Genomic DNA, 15,637 nt, shown 5'->3' on the forward strand with positions numbered 1-15,637 from the left:
CTTTCCTAGTGAAAGTGTCTTTGGATCAAAATGTCATTTATTAGGAACAATCTTAGAATTATGAAGAATAATCTTTTCGATATGAGAAACAATTAGGCATGCTCATGTTAACATGCACCAAAATCATATAATACACTGCATTACACAAGTGGAGAGGAGTGTTCAATCCTTAGAGATTGATGGAACCATCACCCAAGTGTTTGTCTAGTAATGTATTGTGCTCTACATTGTCTAAGGTGTAGGAGAGAGATATTGATCATGACCCAATGAGAGCACCATTTATGGATGTCCATTGCCACCCAATGTATATAATATGGGTATATTGTCCGAAATCCAAACTCATAACTTGTTTAATATGATGTTTTCTCGTCTTTAAGGACTATCATTTACTCTAATTCCACTCATCTTTAAGAACAAGTCAGTGAGAGATCGAGCACAACTAGTACGCATGGATGTGATAAATATTATTCAATCGAGAACAATGTGTTCCAATTGTAGGGCAAACATTGTGGGCCATGAGGATTACACTTTCCTAGTGAAAGTGTCTTTGGATCAAAATGTCATGTATTAGGAACAATCTTAGAATTATGAAGAATAATCTTTTCGATATGAGGAACAATAAAGCATGCCCATGTTAACATGCACCAAAATCATATAATACACTGCATGACACAAGGGAGAGGAGTGTTCAATCCTTAGAGATTGGTGGAACCATCACCCAAGTGTTTGTCTAATAATGTATTGTTCTCTACATTATCTAAGTTGTAGGAGAGAGACATTGATCATGACCCAATGAGAGCACCATTTATGGATGTCCATTGCCACCCAATGTATATAATATGGGTATATTGTCCGAAATCCAAACTCATAACTTGTTTAATATGATGTTTTCTCGTCTTTAATGACTATCATTTACTCTAATTCCACTCATCTTTAAGAACAAGTCAGTGAGAGATCGAGCACAACTAGTACGCATGGATGAGATAAATATTATTCAATCGAGAACAATGTATTCCAATTGTAGGACAAATATTGTGGGCCATGAGGATTACACTTTCCTAGTGAAAGTGTCTTTGGATCAAAATGTCATGTATTAGGAACAATCTTAGAATTATGAAGAATAATCTTTTCGATAGGAGGAACAATAAGGAATGCCATGTTAACATGCACCAAAATCATATAATACACTGCATGACACAAGTGGAGAGGAGTGTTCAATCCTTAGAGATTGGTAAAACCATCACTCAAGTGTTTGTCTAGTAATGTATTGTGCTCTACATTATCTAAGGTGTAGGAGAGAGACATTGATCATGACCCAATGAGAGCACCATTTGTGGATGTCCATTGCCACCCAATGTATTGAAAGAGTTGATGCCCCGCTAGTCAACTTGTGGTTAAGGGTTTTGAGAGTCTCTTTTTGTAAACAATCTTTGTTTAATATAATATACGTTCTTTAAATGGCGTTCAATTTATCTTATTATTATATAATGATATACTGTTGTTATTTTGATAAAGACCTTTAATATACTAAAAGTAAGATGAGATAGTGAATATAGAGAGATCACTGTCATGAAACACATCTTATGTTCACTGTATATTCTAAACAGTTTCTAGTCAATTAAGCCATCCACAAATAAGGATAAGGATCGCTCGAGATTGAGACTAGAATTTGCAATGCCGAGTACCACGTTTCATTGGTATGGAACATAGAGATGTTCGAAGCATGCAAATGGATATTCATATGATGAATGATCGAACTACCCTATTCGGACTTTTCAAGTGGTTATCACTTATCGAGTGGATATAGTCTGCGGTTTTGGTTGTGCACCATTAGTCCTTATTACTTGAAACATCATTGAGACTCTATATGCTAGTACTGTGCTTTGACTCGTTTACCGACTCTATTAGAGTCATCAGGTATCGAGATTGGGTGCAGTTACGACACATATAGGAGTCGATGCTTTGTTGTCAAGGATTTACCGCACACTTGCGAGTGTGGATATCCTATGCAATCTGAGGAGATATTAGTGTGACGAATATCTGGCCAGAGTACATGATGTGTTTTAGGTTACTTGGTTTCCTAGTAGCACATGCGATGTCACTATTTGATCTTCAAGATGCATTGCATAGTTATCGAATCTCGAACGACTCTCGATTTACCAATGGTTGTTGATTCGATCGGAATATATGGATGAAGGGACCGTACTGTATGCTAACCAAAATCTATTGGTTCTTGCAGGCACTATCAGTGATACCTAGGGAATCATGGGGCGATGTTGCTAGGCGCTCTTACCATGATTTGTTGGGTAAGTCGGAAATTGTTGTTCCGAGTCACAAGGAGTTGTGAGCCCACGGCTAGCTGTATCCCTGAACCATTGAGGGTCACACAAGTAATGGATTTTTAATCCCCGTTGAGGTAATTAAATTTAAAGAGCTAAATTTAGTGAATAAAGAAGTGGGACTTCTTATTTAAAAGTAGAGGGAGTAAGATTTCCTAAAATGACATATTGATGGACATTTTTGGAAACCACTGAATTCGGATTCAGAAAATTTGTCTTGACTTTAAAAGATGCAGAAATGTTTTCTGTGCACATTGGTGAAATTGGTTTATCAATCTGAGCCACGATGAATTTTATATTAATTTCTGAACATGCGGGCTTTGCTTGTCAGGCTTAAACTTATGACTAATGGGCCCTAAGCTGTTAGCAGCCCACATTATAAATAAGTTATTGCAGTGCAGAAATTAGAAAAAAACAAGGCATAATTTTCGAAAACCCTAGAGAGTTTCTCTCTAGTTTCGGCCGCCCCCCTTCCCTCTGTCTTTGAGATTTTTCAGTCTGGAATTTTCGAATTTGCAGTCTGAATTAGCAGATCAAATCTGTTATTTCTCTTCGTAGAAACTTCTGATAGACTTTCTAGTGCAGTCTATCAAAGGGATTAAACTTCTGTTCGTGGACCTGATTGAAGAAACGTTCGTTCATCAGTTCCTAGGATATACAACAAGAGCAGTTTAATCTGTTGGTGTCCATAATCTCGCTTCGAGATTTTAAGGTAAAATTTACATTGTTTAAATTTTATGTTATCAATTTTAATCGTAGGAATTTGATACCCATATGGAATCGTTCCATATAAAATATTAAAACTTCCGCCGCGCCGGGTATCACTTTCTTTTTCGATCCGAAGAACGACCGTGTTCCAACAGTGGTATCAGAGCCAGGTTGTTCTCGGATTTTACGATTAAAATTTATTCGATTGTACCAGCCTCGATTTTTCAGAAAAATAAAATGAAAATTTTAAATTAAATTCCAGGGCAATCGGGCAGCGCCATGGGCAGCGATTGGCTGCCCACCTCCACGTGGGCAGCCCTGTCCCACGTGGAGGCCGGGCTTCCCGGGATTGTCCCGGGCAGTCCGAAAATTTTAAAATTTAATTTTTTGATTTTTTGAAATTTTTGAAATTTTAGTTTTTTGTCCGATTGAAAATTATTTTGATTGGTCCACGAGGCATCAGATCAAATTGTTTGAGTCCGAAATTTTAAAAATTGATTTTTGGATAAATTTGAATTTTTGGAAAATTTATAAATTTTATCCATTAAATTAGATTTTATAAAATTAATAATTTTGGTACTATTGATAATAAAATATGATTTTATGTATAAAATTGGATTTTATATGTAAAATATAATTTTATGGATAAACTGGATAAAATATGATTTTATATATAAAATGAGATTTTATGTATGAAATATGATTTTATCTATTTATATTTATTGCCATTGCATGATATCCAATAAATTAATTTTTTAATTAAATATTATTGGATAAGGATGATCGATTGCCATGACCAATATTATAGGTGTATGTTAGGTTGTTTACATTTAGTTTTAATTATTGTTGTTGGATTTATTAATGGGCCTGGTTTATGGCCCAATATGAATTGTCATATGTAATAAAAGTGGGCCTGGTTTATGACCCGTTCTCACCCCTTAAATATGTATCCCCTGCTTGTCATCGAAATTTATTGTAAATTTTAGACTTAGTGGGAGATGAAGATTTGAAGACAAAGGTGGGCCCAGCAGACAATAAAGACCGAAGAAATATAAATTGGAAGCTCAATGTAATAGGATTGCATTGCATACTTGCATATTACCTAGGATTGAACTTAGACTCGTGATTGGCAACCACGGGTCAATTAGTAATGGAATCGATCATCCTAAAATAATATATGATATTATTGTTGTATGCATGTTTAGACTAAATTGTATGAATCCTGCAAGCATACAAATTTTAAATGATGAGAAAAATTTTCGAAATTAAAATCCCTCATTTTAAATATGATTTAAAATTGATATCAATATAAACAAAAGGGCATTTAAATATTGTTTAAATGTTCCTACCTTCCATCAACGATCAATGTATGAGATGCTACCCGCGAATACGGTCCGGCTCATATTATTGGAGGGGCCCGTTCGTCGGAAAGCTGTACATTGGATCGACACATGTTGTAAGTTGGATGGAACTCCCATGGGATTGGCTCATATTATTAGGGATCCACATGGCGACCGTCCATCACAACTTAATATTGATGGGTTATCTTGACGTGTCACAATAAACGGCGTCATATTATTGGGCCCTTATTGGACATGAGGTAAAAACATGGAGGTTACTTTAGAAGCAATTGGGCTCTACCATTTGAAAATTATGGTTGGCTGATATTATTCGGGACTATAGTTTGTCAATTGGACTCCATGTTCCCACTAAAGAAAATATTTCTCGTTTTCACTAGAGGGTAGTGAAATTGTTAAAATAGTGGGAGTGAGATTCATAAAATAAATTTCGCCTTATTTAATGTCTTAGTAAATTAATTAAACAATCACTGATTATTGTCTATTTTTTTTCAGTATTTCATTAAGATGAATTCGCGCAATCCACTATTCTCTATTCTCGAACAAAACAAACTGACTGGCGCAAACTATACGGAATGGTTCCGTAAGTTGAAGATTGTCTTGACCTCGGAGAAGATGTTCTACGTGTTAGAAAAATCTCCTCCGAAGAAAGCACCAGCTGATATAAGTCCGGAAGAGTTGGCCAAACTTGATAAATGGTGGGACCATGATATCAAGTCCAAATGCTATATGCAAGTTTCGATGTCTGATGAACTCCAGAGGCGATTTGAGGATACCGTGAATGCTGCTGACATTCACGTACAACTCAAGGAACTTTTTGGGGCTCAATCGAGAGCTGAAAGGTTCGATACTGTAAAAGAGTTAATGACGTGTCGCATGCGTGAAGGAACTTCAATCCGTGATCATGGGGTACGCGTGATTTGGCTCATTTAGAAGTTGGTAACGCTTGAATTGGTATTGGAGCATGAACTCAATGTGGACTTATTAATTCTCTCTCTTCCTTCATCGTTTGACGGTTTTATGGTGAATTTCAATATGAACAAGATAGAGGCCTCCCTTGAAGAGATGGTCAATATGTTTGTAACTTATGAAGCCACTTTAAAGAAGGATAAACCAGTTCTCTTGGTGGGCTCCTCTTCTTCTGCTAAGAAGGGGCCAAGTACAAAGGGTAAGAAACGTTCTGCCCCATCCAAGAAAACCGGACCCGAGAAGAAAAACAAGACAAAGGCTTCAAACGTGGAAAACTCCAAGGATGTTTGCCATCACTGCAAGAAACCCGGTCATTGGAAATGTAACTGCAAGGAATATCTCGAGCAGTTGCGAACTGCGAAGGGTATGTTTTATATTGAAATAAATGTTTCACTTAATACTACTTCTTGGGTATTGGATACCGGATGTGGATCTCACATTTGCAATGATTTGCAGGTGATGACAAGAAGTCACAAGCTTAGGATGGGTGAGACCCAGCTGAGGCTCGAAAATGGTTCTCGAGTTGAAGCAAAAGCTGTGGGAGACATTTGTTTAATTTTGCAGAATGATTTTAAGTTATTTTTGAGAGATGTTTTATATGTGTCAGATTTGGTTAAAAACATTATTTCTATTTCTATGCTTGATAGAGATGATTTTTCTTGCAATTTTGTGAATGGGATTTGCAATATTTACAAGAATGAATGTTTAATTGGATGTGGACAACTTGAAAACGATTTATATAACTTAAAATTAAAATACGTTCCAATTAATTATGTTGATAAACCGGTAACAACAAATAAAAGGAAAATTGATAATCAAAACCCGGCAAACCTTTGGCATGCTAGGCTAGGTCATGTTTCCTCAAGGAGGATGAACAAGCTAGTGGGAGAGGGCATGTTTGATATGTCTGATATTAACTCTCTACCTACTTGTGAGTCCTGCCTGAAAGGAAAAGTGACTAAATCTCCTTTCAAAGGAAAACCTGAGCGTAGTCAAAATCTATTGGATTTGATCCATACAAATATTTGCGGACCATTTAGTATTGGTACAAAATTTGGTCACACCTACTTCATTACCTTTACTGATGATTATTCTAGGTATGGGTACTTATATTTGATGAAATATAAGTCTGAATCATTTGAAAGTTCAAAGAATTCAAGGCTGAAGTAGAAAACAAACTTAAGAGTATTAAAGCACTTCGATCAGATCGAGGTGGAGAATACTTAAGTACCGAGTTCTTGGATTATCTAAAAGAGAATGGGATTCTCTCTCAGTGGACTCCTCCTATGACACCTCAGCTGAATGGTGTTTCGAAGCGTCGCAATCGAACCTTGTTGGACATGGTTCGATCTATGATGAGCTTCACTGAGCTCCCACCTTCGTTTTGGGGCTATGCTCTTGAAACAGCGGTATTGTTGTTAAACAATGTCCACACTAAAGCAGTGGACAAAACACCATACGAGTTATGGAATGGCAAAGCTCCTAAGTATTCGTACTTGAGGATTTGGGGATGTTCTGCTTACGTAAAGCAGACAGTGGGAGATAAGTTGGATAGTCGATCCACCTTATGTTATTTTGTAGGGTATCCGAAGAATTCAATCGGATATTATTTCTATCATCCTACTGAAACAAAAGTGTTTGTTTCAAGGAATGCCACCTTCTTGGAGAAGGAGTTCTTATTGGATAAGAAAGGCAAGATGATGGAACTCGAAGAAATTCGAAAAGAACCCGAGATACAAAATAACGATCCTATACCTCAAGAATCATCACAAGACACGCCTATTACTAGAAGATCCGAGAGGACTTCTAGGCCTTCTATTAGATATGGTATTCTTCTTGAAGGGGATCAAAGTGAACCCAACATTGGATGTGATCCAAGAAACTTCAAGGAAGCAATTTCTGATGCGGATTCGAATTTATGGCTTGAAGCTATGCAGTTGGAAATAGATTCGATGCATACAAACCAAGTTTGGTCTTTAGTAGATCCTCCCGATGGAATTATTCCAATAGGGTGTAAATGGATCTACAAGAGAAAACTTGGGACTGATGGTAAGGTACTGACCTACAAGGCACGATTGGTTGCAAAAGGTTACACTCAAAGACAAGGTGTTGACTATGATGAAACTTTTTCACCAGTCGCAATGTTCAAGTCCATAAGAATCCTTATTGCCATTGCTGCATGGTATGACTATGAGATATGGCAAATGGATGTGAAGACTGCATTTTTTAATGGAAACATTAAGGAAGAGATCTATATGATGCAGCCCGAGGGATTCACATCCATGGGAAGCGAGCATAAGGTATGTAAGCTTCAGAGATCGATCTATGGTCTCAAACAGGCATCAAGAAGTTGGAACCAGAAATTTGATGAAACAATAAAGGATTTTGGTTTCATCAAGAACCCGGAGGAACCATGCGTGTACAAGAAAGTAGTTAAGGATGCGATAACATTCTTAGTACTTTATGTTGATGACATCCTACTCATTGGAAATGATGTAGGGATGTTGCAGTCAACAAAGTTATGTTTGTCAGGTAGATTCTCGATGAAGAATTTGGGTGAGGCGTCCTATATTCTAGGGATACAGATCTATAGAGATAGATCTAAGAGAATGATAGGACTTACTCAAGCTACCTACATCGACACTATATTGAAAAGGTTTTTAATGGATGAGTCCAAGAGAGGACATCTACCTATGTGTCATGGAGTCTCTCTATCCAAGTCTATGTGTCCCAAGACTGACGAAGAGATAGAGAAAATGACACACATACCATATGCGTCAGCCATAGGGAGTATCATGTATGGGATGATATGTACCAGACCGGATGTGGCATTTGCTCTGAGTGTCACGAGCAGATATCAAGCCAATCCCGGTCAAATGCATTGGAAAGCCGTGAAGGATATTCTTAAGTACTTGAGAAGAACTAAGAATGTATTCATGATTTATGGAGGAAGAGATCTGAAATTGGAAGGCTATACCGACTCTAGCTTCCAAAGTGACGTGGATGACTCGAAGTCAACCTCTGGATTTTTGTTCATGCTCAATGGCGGTGCTGTCTCTTGAAAGAGTTCCAAGCAGGACACCATAGCAGATTCCACCACTGAGGCAGAATACATTGCGGCATCAGCTGCTGCTAAAGAGGCCGTTTGGATGAGGAATTTCATCCAAGAGTTGGGCGTTATTCCTGAAGCTGTTGGTCTAGTCCCAGTGTACTGTGACAACACGGGTGCCGTTAGTCAGGCAAAGGAACCAAGGTTTCATCAAAGATCCAAACACGTACTAAGGAAATACCACATCATCCGGGAGATCATGGAAAGAGGATACATCACTGTCGAGAGAGTGGCCTCTGCAGACAATATCGCCGATCCACTTACTAAGCCCTTTTCAGGACCATTATTTGACAAATATCGCGAAGCAATGGGACTACGTAGTATGATTAGTTGGCTTTAGGGCAAGTGGGAGATTGAAAGAGTTGATGCCCCGCTAGCCAACTTGTGGCTAAGGGTTTTGAGAGTCTCTTTTTGTAAACAATCTTTGTTTAATATAATATACGTTCTTTAAATGGCGTTCAATTTATCTTATTATTATATAATGATATACTGTTGCTATTTTGATAAAGACCTTGAATATACTAAAGTAAGATGAGATAGTGAATATAGAGAGATCACTGTCATGAAACACATCTTATATTCACTGTATATTCTAAACAGCTCCTAGTCAATTGAGCCGTCCACAAATAAGGATAAGGATCGCTCGAGATTGAGACTAGCATTTGCGATGCCGAGTACCACGTTTCATTGGTATGGAACATAGAGATGTTTGAAGCATGCAAATGGATATTCATATGATGAATGATCGAACTACCCTATTCGGACTTTCCAAGTGGTTATCACTTATCGAGTGGATATAGTCCGCGGTTTTGGTTGTGCACCATTAGTCCTTATTACTTGAAACATCATTGAGACTCTATATGCTAGTACTGTGCTTTGACTCATTTACCAACTCTATTAGGGTCATCAGGTTTCGGGATTGGGTACACTTACGAAACATATAGGAGTCGATGTTTTGTTGTCAAGGATTCACCGCACACTTGCGAGTGTGGATATCCTATGCAATCTGAGGAGTTATTAGTATGACGAATCTCTGGCCAGAGTACATGATGTGTTTTAGGTTACTTGGTTTCCTAGTAGCACATGCGATGTCACTATTTGATCTTCAAGATGCATTGCATAGTTATCGAATCTCGAACGACTCTCGATTTACCAATGGTTGTTGATTCGATCAGGATATATGGATGAAGGGACCGTACTGTACGCTAACCAAAATATATTGGTTCTTGCAGGCACTATCAGTGATACCTAGGGAATCATGGGGCGATGTTGCTAGGCGCTCTTACCATGATTCGTTGGGTAAGTCAGAAATTGTTGTTCCGAGTCACAAGGAGTTGTGAGCCCACGGCTAGCTGTATCCCTGAACCATTGAGGGTCACACAAGTAATGGATTTTTAATCCCCGTTGAGATAATTAAATTTAAAGAGTTAAATTTAGTGAATAAAGAAGTGGGACTTCTTATTTAAAAGTAGAGGGAGTAAGATTTCCTAAAATGATATATTGATGGACATTTTTGGAAACCACTGAATTCGGATTCAGAAAATTTGTCTTGATTTTAAAAGATGCAGAAATGGTTTCTGTGCACATTGGTGAAATTGGTTTATCAATCTGAGCCACGATGAATTTTATATTAATTTCTGAACATGCGGGCTTTGCTTGTCAGGCTTGAACTTATGACTAATGGGTCGTAAGCTGTTAGCAGCCCACATTATAAATAAGTTATTGCAGTGCAGAAATTAGAAAAAAACAAGGCATAATTTTCGAAAACCCTAGAGAGTTTCTCTCTAGTTTCGGCCGCCCCCCCTCCCTCTGTCTTTGAGATTTTTCAGTCTGCAAATTTCGAATTTGCAGTCTGAATTAGCAGATCAAATCTGTTATTTCTCTTCGTAGAAACTTCTGATAGACTTTCTAGTGCAGTCTATCAGAGGGATTAAACTTCTGTTCATGGACCTGATTGAAAAAACGTTCGTTCATCAGTTTCTGGGATATACAACAAGAGCAGTTTAATTTGTTGGTGTCCATAATCTCGCTTCGAGATTTTAAGGTAAAATTTATATTGTTTAAATTTTATGTTATCAATTTTAATCATAGGAATTTGATACCCATATGGAATCGTTTCATATAAAATTTTAAAAATTCCGCCGCGCCGGGTATCACTTTCTTTTTCGATCCGGAGAACGACCGTGTTCCAACATGTATATATTATGGGTATATTGTCCGAAATCCAAACTCATAACTTGTTTAATATGATGTTTTCTCGTCTTTAAGGACTATCATTTACTCTAATTCCACTCATCTTTAAGAACAAGTCAGTGAGAGATCGAGCACAACTAGTACGCATGGATGGGATAAATATTATTCAATCGAGAGCAATGTATTCCAATTGTAGGAAAACATTGTGGGCCATGAGGATCACACTTTCATATTTTTGGAAAAACCCAATACATATTCAAAATAATCTGTTCAATTTAAGGCACAAGATGACATGTCATTGAGAACTTGAGATTTATCGTTTGCAAATGCACCAAGATGGCTAAGGTGTATCGGCTCAAAATGTCACATATATGGAACAATCCTTGAATTATGCGGAATTATCTGTTTGATTTACGGAACAAGATGACATGTCACATGTATTATAATTACTCTTTTGACTCTCACAATAAAACAAAAATAATAAAAATAGATTTTGACTCACACCTACCCCTCATTATTAAGCTCTGTCGATACACTTTATCCATTCACTTCTTCTTTCTCGTTTGGTTAGGGTTTTGATTTTTAAAATAAAATTTCATTCTTCAAGATCGAGCACAATGAAAATGAAGATTGCACCACAATGTTTATGTGGTTTCGGAGAAATGATTTTACGAAGAGCCGGACCACGTTCGACCCACCCGGGAGAGTTTTATTATATTTGTCCTCATGAGCTACAACATAAAAATCGATTTTTTTGGTACGATGATTATCACGGTGAATCTCTCCAAAAATCATCAAATTTCAAACCAGACCCAAGTAAGAAAGGTAGAGAGAGCTGCGCATGTTCAATGAATCAACAATCTGCATCATCGTCCATCCATGATTCAACAGAACAGTTCAATTACAAGAAGAAGGAGCATTCGTCCTCTGATGTGCTAGACAACCAGTCTACTAGAACACCAGGGCCCGACCATATCGTAGATATATGTTGTTGTTTTGGTTGCACATGTTTTGTTCTTGTACTAATTTTACTTCTAGCTCTGTTTATTGTAATAATCAGGCAATAAGTTCCAAATTTATTCAGTTTTATTCCAAATTAAATACAAGTTGTATGATATACATAGCAATTAGTACCTGCCATTTGAAAATTTAAAGCAACGACTTACTTGATTAGTTAACTGAGAAGACATCGTTCACTGAAACAGTAATGACAAAGATCATTTATCAAATTCGAACTTTACATATTTTTTTACCACAAACAGAGTTGGTTTCAGAATAACTTAAGACAACACAATACACTTAACTACACTACGACCCCAGATCAAGTTAAAATGTGACAGCAGATGGTTCCACAAAAGCATCAAACCAAGCGCAATCCAGCAATGCTTCCACTCGAACGTGTGTGCCTTTTCGAGGGCAATTTCATGCTTGAACCAGCTTCCAGTAATCGCTTGCCCCTGCATATTTTTTTAACAGTCAAGATTAATTTCTGAATAATTTCTGTTAAAAAGTTATGCTAATAAAAAATAATTGAAACATCATATTTTTAAACAATTACAACTACTCTTTTGGTTCCTTGCAACTGCGTCTATTGTGTCCTCTTGCATGACAACGACCACATGTTGAGACACGTGTATTAACTTGCGATGGTATTCTCTTTGTCCTTCTGCGATTGGGCTGACTACGCACAGAAGGAGCTTGGATTATATCGGATTCAGCAACAAATGACTCACTGATGTCAAAGGTTGGGATAGGATTAATATGTCCTTTGTACGCAGCGCGATACGCTTCGATCTTGAAATACTTGTCACAAAAATCATACACAGACATAGATTTCTCCTCAATGGCAGAAATGACATGCTTGCACGAAATCTTATTGATCTGCCAAACTCTACATAAACAAGTCATATCCACTAAATCCACGAAAAATGACTTTTCACCATCAACAACCTCAAACTTCCAATCACACGAACGATGAACTCTTAATGTTCGGGATTCCATATATGCTCTTACAACAGACTTTTCTTTTCTTGGACTTAATTCCTTGGTCATGCGTAGAGTTGATTAACGTCGTCGGTGAATCATTTTCATTATCTGCACGCGTATGTGATCAACCATAGCAACAATCACTAGTAGAAAAGTCGCAAATGTAGTAGCCCGTACCCTAATTGAGTAATTAAAGGATTAATGCAAATTAATTAAATTGGGTATCGGACGGATCGGAAGCTCCAAAGGCACGATCGAAAGCTCCGAACAGGATCGAAAGCTCCGATGAGCGATCGGAGGCACCGATGATATTACATCAGGCATGACGTGTGGTTGGATCGGAAGCTCCGATCAGGATCGGAAGTTCCGATCACCCCTATCCGAAGTCATCAAGTGATATTTTGACACGTGGCAGATCAAAATCTTCGGAAGCTCCGATTGCAGGATCGGACGTTCCGATCGAGGTTCGGACGTTCCGATCAAGGATCGGAAGTTCCGATCGTTGTCTATAAATAGAAGGCCGAGGCTTCACTTTCATTTGCCAATTCCGAGTTCTCCTTTCCATTCTAGTCCTTTTGGAGCTATTCTAGTCTTCTAAGGCTTGGTCCGGAGGTCGGCGAGACGTTCGGTAGTCGTAGCGGAGTTGTGCCCAAGTTCTGGAGGCATCGACATCAAAGGGCTAACGACGGACGAAGGTATAGCTTTTGCTTCCTATAAATATTTAGGAGTATGCAATAGTTTAGTTAAGGCTTTTAGAGCACTTTAATGATAGTAGTATCATTTGGCAGTGTAGAGCAGACTATAGGCGTGGACCTAGAGTTGGTAGAGCTTGCACTGTTTTGAGGTACGAAAGTACTGTTCGAGATATCCTGACTGAGTATGCATGTATTATGTGACTGCATGATTTATATGCCATGATATTATGTTGCATTCATTTGCATCTTGCTGTATCTCTTTCGAGATGTCTGTTAGTAGGGTTGTACCCTATCCTGTTAGTGGATGAACTTCCATCGATTTGGGTCCGGCGTATCCACGGTTATCTTGGTATGGGAGCCACCTCCTGAAGCAACGGCACAGCGTGCTACATACCAGGGCCCGGTCTGTCTCTGTTATCTAATCCTTGACCTCGAGTCTATAGGAGTTCACTTTGCATGCATGTATACTCATACTCTCGTACTGAGCGTTTTATGCTCACGTCTCGTACTCTGTATTTTCTGGACACCCTATTCCATGGGGCAGGTTTGCGATTGGACGAGGAGGGTGGATCAAGGAGGGGCTAGTCAGTGGTTGGCCAGCTGGAGCTTCGCTTAGGTTTTATTACTGTTGTTTGGGTTGATACAGCTATTCGATTTTGTTGTATATTATTGGATAAATTACAGATTCCTTTACTTGGGATTGTATATTGTTTATGTTTTCTGCAGTTTTATTTTGATATCTGTTTAATTAAGTTAATTGCATGCATAAGTTCTGTTTAGTAGGTGATCCGGATAAGGGTCATTACATTTATGGTATCAAAGCATGCAAAAGAATTCTTGGGATTTAGTCTCATCTTGAGGTATTTTTGTAGATGGCAAATCATGACGACCGGAGTTATCATGACAGTGTTAGTGGGCGTTGGGGTGATGCCGACCGGGAGCCTCGTCGAGAACGGTGTCATCGTCATCATGACGACGAGCGTTTCACTTTGCGTTGATTCTTAGCTATGGGTCCTAAGCCCTTAGTTGTAGGTGAGTCTCCGGAGGATGCGGAGAACTGTTTAGACCGCATGGAGACGACTTTTCAGACTTTCCAATGCACCGAGGAGCAGAAGGTGGAGACCCTTGGCTATCTTCTGGATGGGCGTGCACGCAGGTGGGGGAGGTTTACTTCTGCACCTTTTGTTGCGGCGAGAGGAGTGGCCACCTGGGCCGAGTTCCGCACAGCTTTCTAAAAGCGGTATTTTCCTTCTGCACTCCGTCAGTCGAAGACAGGCGAGCTACTGAGTCTGCGACAGGGAGCCATGTCTATCGATGAGTATCAGCAGAGGTTCTTTGATCTGCTATCCTATTGCCCCGAGATTGCTGATAGCTCAGAGATGAAATATAATCTGTTCCTTCAGGGCCTTAACCCTGAGATCCATGACCGTGTGGAGGTTGGCGACGACATGTCCTACGAGGGTTTGGTGAGCCGTAGTCACCAGGCGGAGGACAGTATTCGACGAAATAGGTCTTTCCCTCAGTCGAGGTCTGCTAGTTCTTTGGGTTCCCGTGCCCAAACTTTCAAGAAGTCTGGATCTTCTTCTTCCTCTGGTTCTGGAGGTGTTGTCCGTTTCGGTAAGAAGGACAAGTGTGATCACTGTGGGAAGAACCATCCATCCGACAAGTGCCGTAGAGCTTCTGGAGCTTGTTTCCGTTGTGGAGAGACTGGTCATATCCGGAGGGATTGTCCACTGTTTGGGGGAGGCGGTTCTGGTTCTGGTTCAGGATCGGGCTCTCAGGCCACCATTCAGCAGAGGTCGCAGGGACAGTCTGCTGGGAGTTCTCATTTGAGGCCACGAGCTTCTGGCCAGGTGTTTGCCCTGAGACATGATCAGGCAGTGGAGGAGAATGAGAAAGTTATCGTAGGTACATTTCTGCTTTATGGTATACCTGCTCTTGTACTTATTGACACTGGTGCATCTCATTCCTTCATTTCTGCACGTTTTGTTAAGAGGCATAAGTTACCATGCATTGCACTAGACGTAGTGATGTCTATTTCTACTCCGACGGGCCAATCTGCTTTGGCTAAGCGTCTAGTGATGGGTTGCCCTTTAGAGTTCGAAGGGAACATTCTGTTAGCGAATCTCATGGTCTTGGCGATGGACGACTTTGTTTGCATTCTGGGAATAGATATGTTGAATACCTATCGAGCTTCAGTGGACTGCTATCAGATATTAGTACGCTTTCATCCGGAGGGGAGCGAGAGCTGGTTTTTCTATGGTGAGGGAGCGCGACCCC

The sequence above is a fragment of the Henckelia pumila genome, chromosome 3, assembly GCF_033568475.1.
Source record: "Henckelia pumila isolate YLH828 chromosome 3, ASM3356847v2, whole genome shotgun sequence".
In the NCBI taxonomy this organism is placed as follows: domain Eukaryota; kingdom Viridiplantae; phylum Streptophyta; class Magnoliopsida; order Lamiales; family Gesneriaceae; genus Henckelia; species Henckelia pumila.